At 30.0% G+C, this 19,859-nt stretch overlaps 1 long non-coding RNA gene and 1 other non-coding gene across 2 annotated transcripts; one reads left to right on the plus strand and one right to left on the minus strand.

The window, feature by feature from the left end:
• The first annotated feature begins 2,437 nt into the window (after positions 1–2,437).
• Positions 2,438–17,981, plus strand: LOC123661130. The gene is made up of 3 exons (XR_006744307.1): positions 2,438–2,554; positions 10,134–10,139; positions 17,968–17,981. It is a non-coding gene; the product is annotated as an uncharacterized LOC123661130 (long non-coding RNA).
• Trnar-ucu lies at positions 11,611–11,683 on the minus strand. The gene has a single exon. It is a non-coding gene; the product is annotated as a tRNA-Arg (tRNA).
• Positions 17,982–19,859: the final 1,878 nt, after the last annotated feature.

The following is a 19,859-nucleotide window of genomic DNA, read 5'->3' on the forward strand; positions in this document are numbered from 1 at the left end:
GTACAAATTGTGCCTTTTCTATTGCTTTTATCTGTTGTAATAAACAGATTGTTTGACTCTTTGTTTGTACAAGCTTATATTAAGATCTGTAGTAGATATAATTTTAAAATTATTTTTGATTTAGATAGTTTATTACCTAACAACTACATTAATGTAATGTAAATTGTTTGTTATTTTCTACGCAATGGCGTGATCTGCAGTAAACATTATAATTATGTAGTTTTTTTTATTTATTAAAAAGTGTGTTTCCTAGGAATCTGAATACAATTATATAATAAATTACATTACATGAAACAATCATCTAAAAAAACTGAAGAAACTGCACATGTAAATTTATTTAAATAATAAAATAGGTAGTCAAATAGCTTAACAGTATTACGCAATGATATGAACACCTCAAATAAGTGTCAATTTGACAGTATATTGCTAATGCTTTGGTCAAAGAGTCTCTAACGTTCTAGAGTCACACGAGGCTGCGTGAAAACATCATTTATGTATTTATTTAAAGTTCATTAAACACGAATTATTAAGGATAACTCAAAAAGTACTCGTCAGATTTCGATCAAATTTTAATGGCACGACAAGCAAGTTTTCGATTGAAAAAATAATCATCAAAATCGATACATCAAAAATATAAGGTAACTCACAAAAAAAATTGTGTTTGCTCGCAATCGAAAAAAACCGACTTTAATTGTATCGACAAGTAATACCATGGGTAAAGGTATAAGATAAATTAGTCAAGTAAATACGCATTATTAGAAATAATTCAATATGACCAGTTCTAGATCAAATTTAAATGTAACATGTATGTATCAACTTTCGATTTAAAAAAAGCAAGTGTACTGTAGACTAAGACGACTAAAGACTGAAGTAAACCTTCTGCACAATATAGGCCTGCATTGTGTTTCAGATATACGAAACGTAACTGGCTATGAGAGAAAGAGAGAAAGAAAATGTGCTCGCACCTCTCTCTACAGCTCCGTTCACCTCGCCAAAGCACACTTTTCGTAACGCTCTCGTCACGCATTCACCACCTTACTCCTCAAGAAAACCGTACGTAACGAAGTAAACTTCAAAAATATAATCAAAATCGGTATGCCGATTTATATATGATACGATAATTAAAAAACCATTATGGTTAATCGATAGTAACATTATGGATTCGTAACTCCTGCAATGGTATAACGCTGAGAAACAGAACAACTGTGATTGTAACGCTCATAATTTTAAATTGATACTCTAAATACTTGTATTAGGTATATTGTTTGGCGAAGGCATATCGGCGACCTCTCAACTATTTATACGTACGAAAAACAAAATAAATATACACATACAAGCATAAACTTATGTTCTATATTCATATTATAAAGATAACAAATTTAAATTTTTTTTTTTTTTTTTTTTTAATAAAAGCTATGGGATCAATTAAAAAAAACCTTGCACAAGGAGAATGCAACGATATAACCGAGAAACGTAAGCATTCTCACAAAGAAAATTGGAATAGCCAAAATCGTGTAATCCATTTTAAGAAGCACATAGAATGTTTTATATTACATTGACGATGTAAGTTTAGAATGCCGATGTTCACATGAACATATTTATGTAGTATATATATGTATATACATATGGATATTTTTCGCATGTGTGAACTTTAAATTGGCGTCTAAAGTTTCACTGCATTATTAATTAGGGTCCTGTTCCGTTCCGTCATATGGTGGGTGAACAGAGGTGGTTCAGTGGATAGAGTGCGTGGATTAGAATCGATGATTGTGAGTTCAATTCGGGTAAGTATCATAATGCAATTTGAATATTGTGCGGGTATTCAACAGTATCCTGGCTCACTGACTTCTGATGAGGTCAAAAATATTTATAAATTAATTGTAATTTATTTGAAAAGACGAATTGATATCTAAGCTCGAACCGATGGAGGTGACGTGGTGACTGCTTGACAAAATATCCATTTTTTTTTTCAATAAAGACTTATGAAAAAAAGTTAAAGTCATTAGTCTCATTTTTCATCAAAAACATGTGATAAAAATAGGGCTACGGTAATTGTTCTGTCATCGTACTTTTTCGTAGTAAATCGTAATTTTAACGTGATAATCGATGTTCTGTGTAAGTAGGGTTACGCAGAAACAAAACGCAGCCTTATAAAGCTGTTATGCCCCCGAGTTGAGATTTTTGACAGAAACTTGAGGGTAGTTGCAATTAGGAGTTGCACACATGATCTCGTCGCGAACGCACGTCGCCTAGCCTGACGCGACCGCCACCGTGGGCTTCTTATGCGAATGTGTTGTCGCGAAATACCATGAACTCTTAGCGTCTTCTCAACTCCAAGACTTTTGATGTGATGTGCAGAATCAAACCAGCTGGCGTGCCCAATCGATAGTGGAAGTCATCATCGATTCTCTAAGGTACGTGAGTGAATTTTATTTTGTTGCCGCGTGCCTATTAACGTCCTGAACATCGATTCCATCGGCAGATTATTCCTGGTCTGACCCAAATATAGTAAGAAGCCACCTATCGTTTTCTTTGTTGTGGTGCGTTTGCTACAGTAATCATTGTAAATTATTATGAAAACCACATCGCTAGCACCTTTTTTAATTCACTTTTTTTGTATTTCAGTTGTACAAAACCGTAAACAATATACCAAGCAAATAGCACACTTAATCTATACAGCCTTATCTAGAAGAAGACGTACGAGAAAGAGTATTCAGGTAGATGAACAAACTAAAAATGAAAATAATTTAGTGAATTTCTAGAAGAAGAGACTGCTCCTAATGGGACAGTAGACTAAGTGGGGGAGTAACTAAATAATTAAGTTCAGTCCAGTCTTAGTTTAGCATAGAGAAACAAGTGATCAATTTGCACAGTTTCACGAAAAGTGATCATGCTTTCTAATCTTCACGCTTCGCGCTTTAGAGTGTAACAGCCAACGAAATTCGATACTCGCGTGAAGGAGACTCGGGTTGAACGTTCATTAAACGTGAATTTAATTATCTACAGACATAATTTTGATTTTAATTAATAGAATTTTCATAATGGTATGAACTTGGTATGTTAGAAATTCGCTTCTTATTCTTCTAAACCAGAATCTTTGAAACCATGATATATTAATCTAGAACTTTTAATTTACAATAAAATATCCTCCAAATCGCTGTAATAAGAATGAAACAGAGCTAAAAATTAATGAATACTTACTTATTAAAGAAACGTAAACAATACAACCGCTCTGATGTGGTACGTGTGCCGTGTACGCGCTTAAAAACCGGCGGTTTGCGGGTTGAATTTCCGAGCGGGATGGATCTGTATTTGTACAATTATATTTCTTTCCGGTTTAGATGTCTGTCCTTGTGCTTGTCCCGCTTGGTATCATATAAACCTAATTATTGCATTTTTGTATGCATAGTGTTTTTTTTTTTTTGAATAGTTTTATCATATCTTTAATTATTTCTGTTCCGTATAAAAGCAGAATATGTCCTTATCAAAGAAGAACGAAGTTTACCAAAATTACTACACCAAGTTAAGCGGATGTATAAGATTTATATCCCTCGGTAAAATTAACTGAAGCATCTGTAAACAACTGCTAATCCGCCACGCTACTCTACTGCGTTTTGGCAGAAAACGTCATTACCTACCAAGTGAAACGATCATTATAAGGTCTGAGCAATCGGCATAGATATTGAGCGCTGACCTTCAACTATACTTAAATACATTAAAATTTGAAGTTTAAGTGATTGACGGATGTTTGTTAATCTTTAAAGCAAAAACTAATCCATTTACGACAAAAATTACGTACATAATTTTAAACAGCGGGAGATTCTAAATGAGACATGGTTTTCATATTTGTTTAAATTCCCATGGGGTCGGAAGTTACGAGGGTCAAGCCACAAGACGCAATTAGTATTCCAATAACGTTAATGTGTGTATCAAATTAACTCCACGATTAATGCCTATCTTATTAAGTCAAAGTTGAATAAATTGTATTATAAGTAGACTTCTCAAACAATGTTAATTTCTGATATATACATTGATATTTATATTTTTGTAATACTACAAATGTGACGAACTAGCCTACGGTCTACCTGATAGTGAGCAAATACCGTAATCTATGGACGCCTGCAATACTAGGAACATTTGCTATTGTACTGAAACTCAAAATCAAAAATTTCTCTATTCGTGTAGCATTCAAACGTACTTTTGAATTGTTTTATTACGCATCTGTATGTATAGTGTTCTTCGTTCCAAATTTTCTTCAGTTACTTAAGTTTAGTCAATGACTACTACTATCGATTCGGAATATGAACGTTGCGGGAAGAATCGAGTACAAAATTTAATGGTTAATCTCATAAAACCCGCCAAAGTAATATTCTTATTATTAACATCAAAACTTTGTAGAAAAATGATATTGATTATCTATGAATGAAATGGATTCTTGATATCTAAGACAAGGGTATTCAAAGGACATTAATTATTTACTTACTGCTATTAATTGTATAATTAACCTTATGTATAATATGCAATGAGCAGTTATCAATGCGATTTTTTTCTCTCTAGCACTAATACAATGACCAAACAAAATATTAAAACACAGTTATAATCGTATTAAAAAAAAAAAAACATTTTGACACATGTAAAATCCTATTTTCATACCTTAGTAAGTGTTTTACTTGTTTTATATTTGAGTTGTTATACTCCTTTCATATGTCTGTTTAAAACAATATTCATTATTACTTATAAAGATCCTTCATTTGTGAAACACTTCTTTATAAACACATCACAAACACTCAAATTTAACTCGTCACAGAACAAAAACAATTAAAAACAAATATTAAAAACAATTATTATCACAAGCGCAGGTGCAACGTTAGTATTATCGCGTGTTCCGAAATAAAATAGGTACTATTCATTGATTAGTAACTTGTAATCACCGGTTATCTATTTACAATAGATAAATTAAAACATTTAAAACGTTAGTGTTTGTGCGAAAATAGCACAAAGGAAATAGAAAAATTAATTTTTGCTAGCTGAGACTGCGCATTGTGTATCGCATTTTTTAACCGACTTCCAAAAAAGGAGGAGGTTCTCAATTCGACTGTATTTTTTTTTTTTTTTTTTTTTAATGTATGTTACATCAGAACTTTTGCCCGTGTGGACCGATTTCGACAAATTTTCTTTTAATCGAAAGGTGGTGTGTGCCAATTGGTCCCATTTAAATTTATTTGAGCTCTAACAACTACTTTTCGAGCTATATCTAATAATGCGTTTTTACTTGACGCATTTTTCGTCGACCTACGTTGTATTATACCACATAACTTTCTACTGGATGTACCGATGTTGATAATTCTTTTTTTGTTGGAATGGAGATATCCCAAGTTTAGTACTATAATAAGGAAACCAGGATCTGATGATGGCATCCTAGAGAAATCGAGGTAAATTCTTGAAAATCCGCAATAACTTTTTACTACGTATACCGATTTTGATAATTCTTTTTTTGTTGGAAAGAAGATATCCCTAGTTTAGTACCATGATAAGGGAACCAGAATCTGATGATGGGATCCCAGAGAAATCGAGGGAACTTCTTGAAAACCCGCAATAACTTTTTATTAGGTGTACCGATTTTAATGATTTTTAATTTAATCGAAAGCCGATGTTTATCATGTGGTCACATTTAAATTTCATCGGGATCTGATAACTACTTTTTGAGTAATCTTTGATAATGCGTTGTTAATCGACTATTTTTTCGTCGATCTACGTTGTATTACTCGTCGATGTAATTGAAGTCGGTTTTTTTTTCGTTTGCGAGCAAACACAATTATTGCTTCTTCTTGAATGTATCAACTTTTTTAACCGACTTCCAAAAAAGGAGGAGGTTCTCAATTCGACTGTATTTTTTTTTTTTTTTTTTTAATGTGTGTTACATCAGAACTTTTGACCGGGTAGACCGATTTCGACAAATTTTGTTTTAATCGAAAGGTGGTGTGTGCCAATTGGTCCCATTTAAATTTATTTGAGATCTAACAACTACTTTTCGAGTTATATCTAATAATGCGTTTTTACTTGACGCTTTTTTCGTCGACCTACGTTGTATTATACTGCATAACTTTCTACTGGATGTACCGATTTTGATAATTCTTTTTTTGTTGGAAAGGGGATATCCCTAGTTTAGTACCATGATAAGGAAACCAGGATCTGATGATGGGATTCCAGAGAAATTGAGGGAAACTTTCCAAAATCCGCAATAACTTTTTACTGGTTGTATCGATTTTGATAATTTTTAATTTAATCAAAAGCTGATATTTATCATTTGGTCACATATAAATTTTATCGAGATCTGATAACTACTTTTTGAGTAATCTTTGATAACGCGTAGTTGCTTGACTATTTTTTCGTCGATCTACGTTGTATTACTTGTCGATGTAATTGAAGTCGGTTTTTTTTTCGTTTGCGAGCAAACACAATTATTTATATTAACTTTTATAGAAGTCTTGTTCTGACAATAACAAAAAAGATCGGAAGTAATGCGTGTTTACGTATTTTGTTAATACATTTTTAGTTTTTACTTATGTAGGTGATTGAATAACTGACGCTATATCCTACGTTGACTATTGTACCTAATTTTTTAATTTAGTTAAGTAACTTGTTGTTTATTTTTTCAGCTACTACTGTTCTCGATAGTCCCTTAGGATTATATCGTTTTATAGCCTAGAAATATATAATAGCGTAGAAGTACAGACACATTAATAAACTTTTTTTAAAAACTATCTATCATAAATTAATCATATCGATATATTGTACAAATACATTAAACAACGAAATATAATGAGAACAAGAGAAGACACTTCATAGGTACTTCACATCGATACTTCATGTTTAATAATATATTATTACTAGCTGACCTGGCAAACTTCATATCGCCTTATTTTTTTTCTTAAATATAATAATTACATATATCAAAACAAAATATACCCTATCTTTCAAGTTTGATCAAACTGCACACGGTGTGCAAATTTGATTAAAATCGGTTAAGTAGTTTAAGAGTTCATCGCGGACAAACATTGTGACACGAGATTTATATATATTAAGATATTAAGAATACGTAACATCTTAAATCAGTGGGTGTAAAAATTTACGAGCATAAATTAATAATAGAAAAAAAATATAAGTAAGTAGTACAGTCGAAATAGTTTTAAGATAAATAACCCAAAAAAATATACCTACTGGAAAATACATTTTGGCCGTTGGAAAACATTCAAATGACACCCGAAAAATTACAGAGGCTCTAAACGTCTTCGAATAAATTATTTTAAAAGAATGTGACAATTTCGACCACACACTTATAACGTTATGTATTGTTCCAGTATGAAGGATGAGCTATCGAACAACAATTCCGCTTCAAGTATGACTACTATTGTGTGACTCACGCCCACCTTGCCAAAATATGAATATAAACGCCTAAATACAATACTACTACTAGAACCAAAGTAGGGCAGAGGTACACATGGATCTTAATCTAAAGGTCATGGATTTGAAACCGGTTTGGTAGAGCGATTTTTACGTAACTTTACGGAAGAAAACGTCGTAATACACATCCATTAATCTGCCTTAGTATGTACCACCCAAACACCTAAATGTAGTAAGTAGATTATGCTACAATTCGATCTTCGAAATAGAATTACAGGCGGTTTCCCATTTGTGGGTCATTTGTTGTTAAAATACGGTACTTTTTTCGTATCATTTATCCCTATCAATATATAGGCAAAGATACTAAGCCATACAGCCTCGTATGATGTAAAATACTGTACTTTCTGAACTGCCACCTAGATATCTTTCACTGTTTTCTTTAAAAAAAAAGGAAATCTACTGGCCAGTAACATTAAAAAAAAGATAGCAGAGACTCTGTACACGTCTTTATACTTACAAATATAGCATGTAACTCACGTTATGTATACGTAACCATATACAACAAACTTCACTTTAATTTGCACGTGTGTGTTAATTGAAGATAATTTATGTAATTGTGGACCTAAAATATAAAATTTTTCGAAGATCAATTTTTACGTATATTAATTTTTTTATAAGTCTAGATTTTCTAAAGGTGTTTGTAATTTAGGCTGATTTTTAGGCAATTAAAACACGAAATTCCAGCTGATATGTCGTCGTATTATAAAATCTGTAACTTTTATATTTCTATGAGATAAATGTATTAAAAAAATACTCCTGCCTTAATTTGATATGTTAATAGAATATGTTGCAAAAATAAGGATTTTATTTAAAAAAATAGGTAGTTAAGAAACGCTGTTTCTGTAGCTCAGGTAATGGATACTGGTTAGGATGCGCGTGCGCACGTAACGGAACCGGCTGCACTGACCTTGAACGCGCGTTCTAGAATTTGTGTTACAATTACATTTGTGTCACATGGTTGTTAGCGTAAATTATATTATTTCGTTTTGAATACGTAATATGAACTTGAGCTTTTTATATTTGTATAAAATATTTGATATAAAACAGATTTGATTAAATGAGATAGGTATTAAATTTATATTAAAGAAGTACCTATATATACAGATATATATACAGATGAAAAAGGGTTTTATGTCAAAATTACTGCGTAGCATACATTAAAAAAAATAACAAAACACTCGTTATCCTTAACCGACTTGGTTCAAAAAGGACGAGGTTATCAATTCGGCTTGTATTTTTTTATGTATGTACCTACACCGATTATGCTGAATGCGAATTTTATTTTTTGTTCGATACGGAATTGTTTTTAAGACAATTCACTTAAATAGAAATGAACTATTAAAATTTTTAATGAAGATCAATACATTCGTCGTAGCGTTTGTCGAAAGAGGAGCCAATTTTCTAATTTCGTATTTGATTCGAAAAAGTTTACCTAGGTAACTACATTACATCACACATAATACTTATAGCTATAATTGTTTAAGTAGATTCTAACTAATGACAATTTTAATTAAATTATTCCTTTAATTTTGATTTTCAAATTTATTCATTGGCAAGCAGATATATACAATTTAATCTCAATCACAAATATTCAGAATTAAAAAAAAAAAAAAAAATACGAAGTAACGTTGAAATTTAAAGATAGAAATATTTTTCTATTCAACAGTAACACTTCACAGGCTTAGAGGTCGTATCAATAATACAAGTGCGACCTTAGGAAAATAACAAGCAATACAAAAGTGTACGCACGTACCGCTGACGTTTCTTGTGCAATAGAGTGAGATTCTAAATCTTTTGAGAATGAGAAATATTGAAATTTGATATTTTTGTTTATTTTATATGTTATCATTTACATTTTAAATAGTTTTTTTTTATAGTTATATGGTTAACTATTGTAAAAAATACTCGATCAAATTTATATGGTACCACATGATAAGCAACACCTTTAAATAAAAATAAAATGTAAACATCGGTGCACTGAGTAAAAAGTAAGTACACAAAAAAATACAAACGAATTGAAGACTTTCTACTTTCTTAAATTCGGTTAAAAATTGTAATTAACCGAACTGTACTGAGATATACTCAGAATATAATTACAAGACCCTTTACGCGAGCAATATGGACACAAACAATTGGTTGTAGAATCAATGTTCATCTGTCTGTAGATTATAGATTTCATTACAAGCTTTGTGTTAAATATATGAGACATACAGAGACTACATATCTTAAATCAACTAGGTATATATAACCTTAATGGGAGGAAGTTCGTAATTTGCAGGAACGTTAGATTAAAACTACTTTTTACAAATCTTATAACATTCGCAATAACGGGTTAGTGCCTGGAAATGAACTAGTTTTTATTTTTTGCTTATTTGAGACATGAACTACGATTACAACATACACACATCCGTAGATAAGTACATACATGCAAATATTGTGTTAATTTTGCGTAAATTATTGCATCATTTTGATAGCTTATAGATTACAGTAATTGACAGTTTTTTTTTGTAAAGAGTAACTGCGGGGTTTTTGCCAAACTATCACTATACTCTAAAGAATTCCAAATCGGTTGTAGCATCAATGGGGAATCTTTCTTTTTTGTTTATTATTGTCTAAACAATGTTTGTATAATAGGAAATCTAAGAAACTTTCCCGTAAAAGAAAGAAAGTACAAAGTCCGCCAATTGAGATGACTTTTATAAATTCGTAGAGTTGGACTCGGAGGTAATAATTAAACAATCACGACATCATTACAAAACGATTGAGTAAGTAATATAGCAAGATTGACAATATAATAATAAATAAAAATAAGTTTGTGATTTTCATTGTGAAAAGATTAGATGGATTACACTGACATGGCTTCTCATCTGTGTCGTAGGTCCGAAAACTCTCGGCACAAACACAAATACCCAGACTACAAAAAAACGTCTGTAATTTCTACAAAAATATCTATATCATGCACAGAAACCAAGTACAGAGCTCTATGCTGTCAAAAAAAATCTATGCTGTGAATTTTATTTTAATTTTTTTGAAGCGTAAGTATTTTTTACATTTTCTATTATAATTGGGTCATACAATATGTATATGTTGATAACCCTAGTTAAGGCGGCCATAACTTACAAGTAAGGTTACGTATTGGTTGTCCTTGGACTTATGTGTCGTTTGTTATGTGATAGAGGTAAACATGAGACACAAGGCCAAACGATTCTGTATACTTAATTAGTGTACATATGTATATTATTATTAAAAAATGGTGAGTTTGTTTGTTTGTTTCAAAAATATTTTTGTATTAGGTTAGGAGTTTATAGGCTATATAACATCATGATACAGTTTACAGCAGGTCTGTTATAATTAAAACTTATTTATATGTGCCTAGTTACCTAGTTAAGATGTATAAAACTGTAAACGATGTCTTACTCTATTTATTCTAAAAGTAAACAAAACTGTAGACTAATATTTTACCGATTTGTAGGTATTTTTTTATATTTAAAATGTGATAATATTATACGCTTTTATTTCTGTATTTAATATTAGATAATAAGCTTAATATCATATATTTCCCGTTAATTCATACGGTACAATAATATTATGCATAAAATACTCTTTGTAAAGAATTCCTTTTTTAAATTACATTTTTGAAAAAAAAAAAACTACTTTTACTACTACCCAGTGACCGTAATAAACATATCCCGTTTCTTATAAATAAAGTGTTCCATACAAAAAGCAGAAATCGACGTTTTTATAGCATTAATAAGATGTATGAACTTATTGACCAACTGACCGAGAGACGCCATATCGATAAACAAAACAAGTTGGGGAACTTGATGGTATTCGAATTTCAAATCAAAACATATGACTCGTTTTGAGCTGGACTTATAGAATAAAAATTTGTTCAAAGTAATTATAAAACCTTTTTTGTGGATTATTGTATAAAAATAAATGTATTAAATGTTTAAAAATATTTAATAAAAGGCAAAAATGGCAAGACAAGAAATAGGCAACAAATATATCTAAACTAATTTAAAAGTATTACAACGGACGAAAAAGGTGGTAAAAAAAATTCTAATAATAAAAAAAAATTAGTGTGGTTTTTTTCACAATAATTATTAAAAAAAAAATTAAAAATAAAAAAATGATTCGTGTATGCATCCCTGGTGGGGATCGAACCCACGACCTTTGGATTAGAAGTCCAACGCGCTATCCTCTGCGCCACAGGGACGATATAATAACTTATGAAAATGCGTTACACATGCAAAGAATCGGTTCTGTGTAAAGTTGATTTGAATAAACGTATATTTTTTTCATAGCTAGCAATAAAATATAGTATTTTTACATATAATTTTTTGTTAAGATAAATCTGAAGTAACAATATGACTTTTTTTTCGACGTTTACTTTAAAAATTTTCAATTACTACTTCCTTTTATTATATAGTATTGCATTGATAATGTTTAGAAGTAATTGACTAATTATTCTATAATAACAGTATTAAGAATCGTAGTTAATATTTGGGCCGTTAATTGTATATTTCCTTGTACGAGTAGTGTAGCGATGTAGAGCATGGCTTTTTGTCTTTATTGTTTTATTTACTTACTAACTTTCTTATTCTGCTTCAACCACTAAGGTTAGTCTAGTCTGACCTAACGACTAGTGAATATTAATAATTTACAGTTAAATCCCCGTAAATTCTTTTATTTTTTATTTTTTGTTTTAAAAAATATCTCCTTACTTTGCTTCAGACTTAGAACTTAATAAATATACAACTTACACAAACATACGAGTATACACAAGAGGTATCGGTGTAGACCTTAAACTTTAAAAAAAAAAAAAAACATTTGAACAAATACTCTCTATCGGAAATATTTAGGTCACATTTTGTAAAGAATGTGTGTTGTTGGTTTTAACTTACAACTTAATACCGAGAATAACGATAAACTCATTTACACAATACGATAAAGATTTACAATCGAGTATTTTATTTATACCAATATATTATAGTATTTTATTTTATGACCAATAGAAATCTGAATGTGTAAAAAGCATTTCTTTGTCTGCATTCGCCCCTCGTGATTTTACTTACCTAGACTTTTTTTATATTAGGCGTTTACACATTTCTTTAAGGGTCCTTTTAATAAAATTTATTTGTTTCTTAGACGGTTTTAACTTCTGTAAAGCCCAGAGACGTCTGTATATTTAATTAATGACACAAAAGCCCGTAATGAACGAAGTATACTTTATATTTTGCTTTTAAATACCATTTAAAAAGAACTCTTGTTAAGATGTGGTCTTAAGCTTAAAGTTAGCACCACAAACAGTTTCTACTACAAATATTTCAATAACTGAGGCCCTGGTTTATAGGGAAACAAATATTTTCTTTATGTTATATTAGTATAGATATGACAGACCAAATTGTGTATCATGTTCATGACATAATCTAGTTTAGTCCAATAGAGTTTCGTAGAATTTTAATAAAGTCACTTAATAATAATTCGGTAATTGTCAAGTTATAAACTGGGCTTAAAATACAACTTTAATCTTTATTAAAAATAGATCTAAATTGTTATTTTTTTTTGTTTAACCAATAAATGAAGAAATGGAAAAGTAAAATACTTTTTATTTAATTATTGTAAGATTTTAGTTTAATAGTGTTTTAATGTGATAAATATTTAATTTCAGTATTTCTTTTTTGTTTTTGAATACAAAGTAAAACCAATGAGCCGACAGAAATAATTAAAATACAATATATGACCACGAAAGCGGCAAGAATGTAAGCGATAGTAAAAATTTGTATCAATAAAAATTAATGGAAATGCGAAACCAGATTTCGATACAACTTTACTTTAAAATAGATTATATTACTAACTAGCTGACCCCACAAACGTTGTTTTGCCATATATTTTACTATCCTTCTCCTAGTGTTGCAGGCGTTCATAGGCTATGGCAATTTCTTATCATCAGACAGATTGTAAGCTTGGTTGCCATCCTCGTGAATTAAACATATTATGCTATAATTGTATAGTATACTGAACGGTGATCCCATTAGTAGTACCATTAGTAGTAAGTACCATTAGTAGTATATATTACCAGTCTTCCTCAAACCGGCAACATAATGTCTATACAGCCTATTACGCTAAGAAATGGATTTTCAAACTCAAAAGATGGTTCCAAAATAGCCTGAAAGACATGGAGATAAATATTACGAATGTATCATTCCGGGTGCTAGAGTGACTCTACATTAAATTTTATGATAATCGACGCAGTTTCAAAATATTATTTTTTAATACTCAGGATACACACAATACAATTACAAACTCTATATATATATGCTTATACTTAAAATGGTTATGTTTTCTAGATTACATAATACGGTAATAATATTAGTATTCGACCTTACTGTAGTACACAACCTTGTTTACGATTTAAAAAAATCGCATCGTAATACTATTCCACCATACGAGAACTACACAGACTTCTAATACTTACACACTTCTAATACCAGAATGTCACAAAGTAATGGTGGTCTCAGTTGTTATCGTGTAAATCTGATAGCGATCGTTACTCATGCTAGGGAATATATCCAACAACCAGCAGTGGAGAAGCGTGGTAGATTAAGTTTCGGTCTTTCTCCTGCGTGGAGAAAGAGGCCTATGCCCAGCAGTGGAATATTACGGGATGAATTTATATTGTATTTATTTTAATGAATTACCAAAGATAACATAAAGACAAACGTTCTGACAACAATAACATCTGCATGACCCATACAGCTGCTGGCTGTTGTGACCCATGCGCCTATCGTAATATTAACAGTACAGTTATAATTAGGATCCGAAAATTTGATTCTCTGTCATAATTATAATTATTGGCAAGTAACGTAAATTTATCGTTTTATTACTCTAAAGGGCTCGCCATTGACCTGATTTATTTTCACTGAGACATCTTTAAGTATATTTATGATTTTTCGATACTTTTATTAATGACTAGCTGACCCCGCAAACGTTGTTTTACCATGTATATTATTAACCCCCTTAATCCCTCTCCTTATAACTTAGGGGTATGAAAAATAGATGTTGGCCGATCCTCAGACCTACCCGATAAGCACACAAAATTTCATAAAAATCGGCCCGTTTCGGAGGAGTATCGTAACTAACATTATGATACGAGAATTTTATATACAAGAAGATGACACTTAGATTATATGTTATATTTTGTAAGTATGATCTCATTTAATAATTAAAACTTTTTGGTACAATACTTTGTAACTGACCGGTAACTCCATAGATTAACGTTCTTGAGAAAAAAAAACAAAACAAAGATATATCCAATATAGACACTTGGAAGGATTATTACAATAACGCAGTATTACAATTTACTGTATATATATATATATATATATACATATACTGTATATATGTATATATATATAGTGTGTGTGTGTGTGTGTAAACTACTTACTATAAGGACTACTTCTCGCAAAAAAATAGGTGTGAGATATACATCATCGTTTTTCTTTTTTCTTTTTTGTTTAATTAATTTTCCACATTATAGATAAAAATATATATTACAGCGTAATTCGGAAGTTTTTATTTCTAATTCAATTATATTAAACACTGATAATATTAAATGAACAAAATACCTATTATCCGCTATTCGTAACTTTGAAATAAAAAAATTCATGATAGAGTAAAAACAATTAAGACTTCTTTTTAATATATTTATCTTTGTACACAGCATAAGTATTTAATTTACATACAAATGCATTAATGATTAATTTAGTTACTTTTTGACGAAATTTAAATTATTTCAGAACATTCCAGACGTTATGATAATTCGAAATTCCTTGACTATCCACTGCTTTGCAAACAAAAAAGTTATATGAATGAGTTCCGAAGATATTCTAGAAACAAGTTTCTTGTCTGCGCTCTGGAAATTCTTAAATGTTAAGCAGACGATACACAAGATAGCCGCTTAAAATAGATAGATTTTACTTAATTGTCCAATTATTATTGTTAACACTGATTGCAGATGAAAACATAACAAAAAAAATGTAATATATTTTTTTAAATTGAATATGAAGAACTAACACTTATACGAGTATATAAATGTACAATTACAGCTGTTTTTTGTATTTTTACAGAGATCTCTGTACTACCAAAAAAGTTTTATATATTTAAAAAAAAAGTACTAATCATTTGAAGAAGATTTATTTATATCATCAACAATATTTTTGTGGAGGTTTTATTGATATGATCTTTCCATAGGTTTTCAAAAGTTCAACAGCACATCTCTCATACAAAACTATTTCTAGACATTTTTACTCTAGAATTTGTGATAAGCTTTACGATATTAATATATATAGATATATATAAATCAAAGGCATAAATATCTAACGACATTTTTTTTGTCTCTATGTATCGTCTAGATGAGATAAATTTCCATTTTTATTGTTTATTTACAAACACAAGTATATTACTAGTCTACTATATTTATTACTCTAGTTCTACTGTTGCGTAACATTCATCTAATATATAAAATTCTCGTGTCGCGGTGTTTGTAGTTAAACTCCTCCGAAACGGCTTGACCGATTCTCATTAAATTTTGTGTGCATATTGGGTAGGTCTGAGAATCGAACAACATCTATTTTTTATCCCCCTAAATGTTAAGGGTAGTCCACCCCTAAATATATATTTTTTAATTTTTAGATAAATTGTTCATTTTTTATTTTATTATGATTTGGCGTTGAAAAATATATACAAACCTAAATTTTCACTTTTCTACCACCAACCCCCATTTTTAAACAGCGTTTAGCGGCAAGACAACGTTTGCCGAGTCAGCTAGTTAACTTATAATAACAGTCATATTATGAATCTGCGGACAAATGTATGAAACTTGAAATGCGGGCAGTATTGGATTTAACGAATCCTCTTTTTTATAATTGTAGGGTAAACAAACGTACGGTCCACGTGATGGTAAATGCCTACTGTAACCTATGAACGTCTGCTTAAATATAAGTACTACAATATCTCATTACGTATATACCATTGAATATTTCTTAAATGGTGAACAGTGTAATAAAATTTTAATAAGTACGTAGTATATAATTACACTGTAATTGTTATTGCATATACTTACCTTATATGCCTTCATGTTTTAATCACCCTGGTAGTCTAGTGTACAGGTGGATCCTATCTACTTCGTTATCATTTAAACTAAATAAATAACGGAGGAAGAACGCTTCAGTGTTTGTAATGATCAATCAACAGCTTATTAACTAATTATAAAACAATCAAATTATTAAACTGAACTAGTTCAATTGACGAACTATTGTTATTACACCGACTTGTTTAATAATATATGTAAGGTTCGTAAACGCATAGATTTTGATTAATTAATTAATTGATTTAACCTGTAATATCGCACTGACTGCTATTGGGCATAGGCCTCTTTCTCCATGTAGGAGAAGGAGGTATCGTTAAAATCAGTAACATTTTATGTTATTACAAAAGCTAGTAAAAAAAAATATATTATTTAGACGACATTTTTTTTTATATTTAATCCATATATATCTATAATCCATCTCTTCGCTGTTGGAAAATCTTAAGACTAAGATTAATATTTATTTAGAGTAGGATTTAATTTTGCTTATATTTTTTTATTTATTGCAAGTAATGATTTTATACATATAATCATTTGATCTTTAAGCTATCCATTATGACTACTAATTAGAGTATTATTAAAATAAAATAAAAAAGTAAGTTTTGTGGACATTTTAAATCGGTTAAAATCACTTATGTATGACAAACAGGATTGTATTAATACACTAACAAAAAGTTGGAGTTGACAAGAATATGACCAAACAGCTACTGTTTCAGGTATAAAAACGAGATTACATTTGTTTGAGTTACAATACCTGTTTAAATTTAATTTGACGGACATTTTATAACCGGACGTTACCGAAAGCGACAAAACGACGGACGAGATGCACTTTTTGTACAGACACGGCGTGCAGCAGGTTCAAGGATATCAGAGAACCAGTCGTTCGGGTACCGGGGGACTCTACTGTTACGTTCGTAACGAAGATAATTAATGATGGTCGCTGTTTGATAGCTACGGTAGTCTTCTAACTCTATTAATTTCCATTGACATTTGTGGTATTCTGTTCAAACGTCATATCAATTTTTTTTTTGTAGTTGCATAAAAATGTTTTACACATACGTATACGCTCGAATAGCAATACTGACAATTAATAAAATATATTCATTATTATTTTTAATGAACTTGATCATTATTTAATTTTTTTTACCTTTTGGGTAATGCATTTCACACCGCAAGGAAGAAAAATCAGAATAGTTTCCGATTAGAGAATTGAAATTTGGAATTCTTGAAGTTGTTTACGTTATAAAGTATTTTTTCTCTATGCTATAATATAAAAGTATGACAAAATACACAAGAAAAGTTTTAGGTAATTTATGCAAAATTGTATGGGTATTTTAAAATTTAATACATAGTTTATATATTTTTCTGCTTTATAAATAAGTCCATTGATTACAAAATACATAAAGAATTCAGTTATTTATTTTTAAAGTTACATTAACAATTATTCTCAACAGTACAAAGTGCTTGAATTTCGCCATTCAAAAGAGCGAAAGTGTAATAAATAACTCTATTTAGCCTGTTGAAATAATAATTACCAAATATATAACCTTTTTTAATTCTATTCTACATTATTTTTGAAAAGAAGTACATAAATGTCTTAGTCAATATTGTTCTTTCATTTTGTATGTTTGTTTGCGGGTGTATGTAAAGTTGCAGTGTGTTGAATTTGTGTTTGTTGATCAAAATGCTTTATAGATGTTAATCATTGAGGTATCATTAAATAGATCTAAATCGTTTAAATGTTGTAACATTTTGACGCTCTCCTTTTTATAGAAAGAGGCGATACTAGATTATATGACCAATATTACTCGTTACGTTGACGTTTATCAAAATCAAAATCAAGAAATAACTTTATTCAAATAGGCTTTAAATACACTTTGGAATCGTCATTTTGCAAATTAAAAATTTAAAGTGATTTTTTTTAAAGTGAAGCTAGTACGATATAATCTTCGCTGTTACCTTTCTTTAAAAAATAATATTTAAAATATGTTTTAGTACAAAATTAGTAATATATTTTATGAAATACAGCGTCACTTTATCTCTGTAAGACTGAGTTATTATTAAGCCTATATCATTCGATTCTGAAATTTAACTAACAAAATTCATCACCTTTTTTGTATCCCTAGTAAAGTTATTAAATACCAAAGTATTAACACTGTTGGTGGTGGGATGTGATAAAAAACCTCATTTGTATCCCACGTATCAAATATTACATTACATACATAAAAATATAAGCTTAAGTAAAACAGCCTTAGAATCTTAATCATTAAACAAAAAAAAAAAAGAAAAAAAAAACACTAAAACAAGAAACGATAAATCTAGGATAATTTCATTTGTATCAGTAATGTTAAACGCGAGAGTTCAAGGATGTAGGAACCCGGTCAAGTGCAAGTAAGTCCGCTATGCTGCTTCAGCACCTCGACCGTGATAAACCGTTTATATGTATAAAAATAACTATTTATCTGTACTTATAATTAAATTGTAACTGATCTGTATGTATATCGAAGATATTTTCAAATAATAAAAATATATTGCAGGTATATGAATGTCAGTTCGTAGTAGAGTTTCAGGAATATATTTTATCTTGATACACCGTCTAGAAGAGGAGCTATTGGTAGATGAAATATTAAATAAAATTATATTGTTTATATTTCTGTCGCGGGCGGAACCGAGAAGCACAACTAGTGTAAAATATAAGTACAAATGTAAGAACGTGTCTGCAATATTAGATCGAGGTTAAATAGCACAAGTTGTATGTTTTCTTAGCCAAATTGTTTGAACGTAAAACCCTATTAAAATATTTTTTTAATTATAGATAATTAATAAACAGCTTATTAAGAAAAACAAAAAAACTATTAAATTAAAATTACATACAAATATTGTTTAAAAAACAGTTTTTGGGGTTGCTTTATGTAAATTTTCTAGTTTCGTTCGGCGTTTGCCATAAACAGCTTAAACCCTATCAAGAAAAGTTGCCGCGACTCGCAGCATCTAAACAACAAGATTACACGAGTACACCAAAACATATGGCCACGTATACAAGCTGATGAAATACTATGCATAAATCAAATAGACATAATTGATGGTGTGAAGGAAAACAACAAGTTTTTATAGTAACACATGTTTAGGCAGTAAGGAAAAAGTTTAAAAATACAATACATATTTATTAACTTTTATAAGACTTTACTTTGTTATTGTCAACAAACTTCGCTAAAATTTATTACACGTTAAATCATTGTAAATC

Source organism: Melitaea cinxia, chromosome 2 (genome assembly GCF_905220565.1).
Source record: "Melitaea cinxia chromosome 2, ilMelCinx1.1, whole genome shotgun sequence".
NCBI lineage: Eukaryota > Metazoa > Arthropoda > Insecta > Lepidoptera > Nymphalidae > Melitaea > Melitaea cinxia.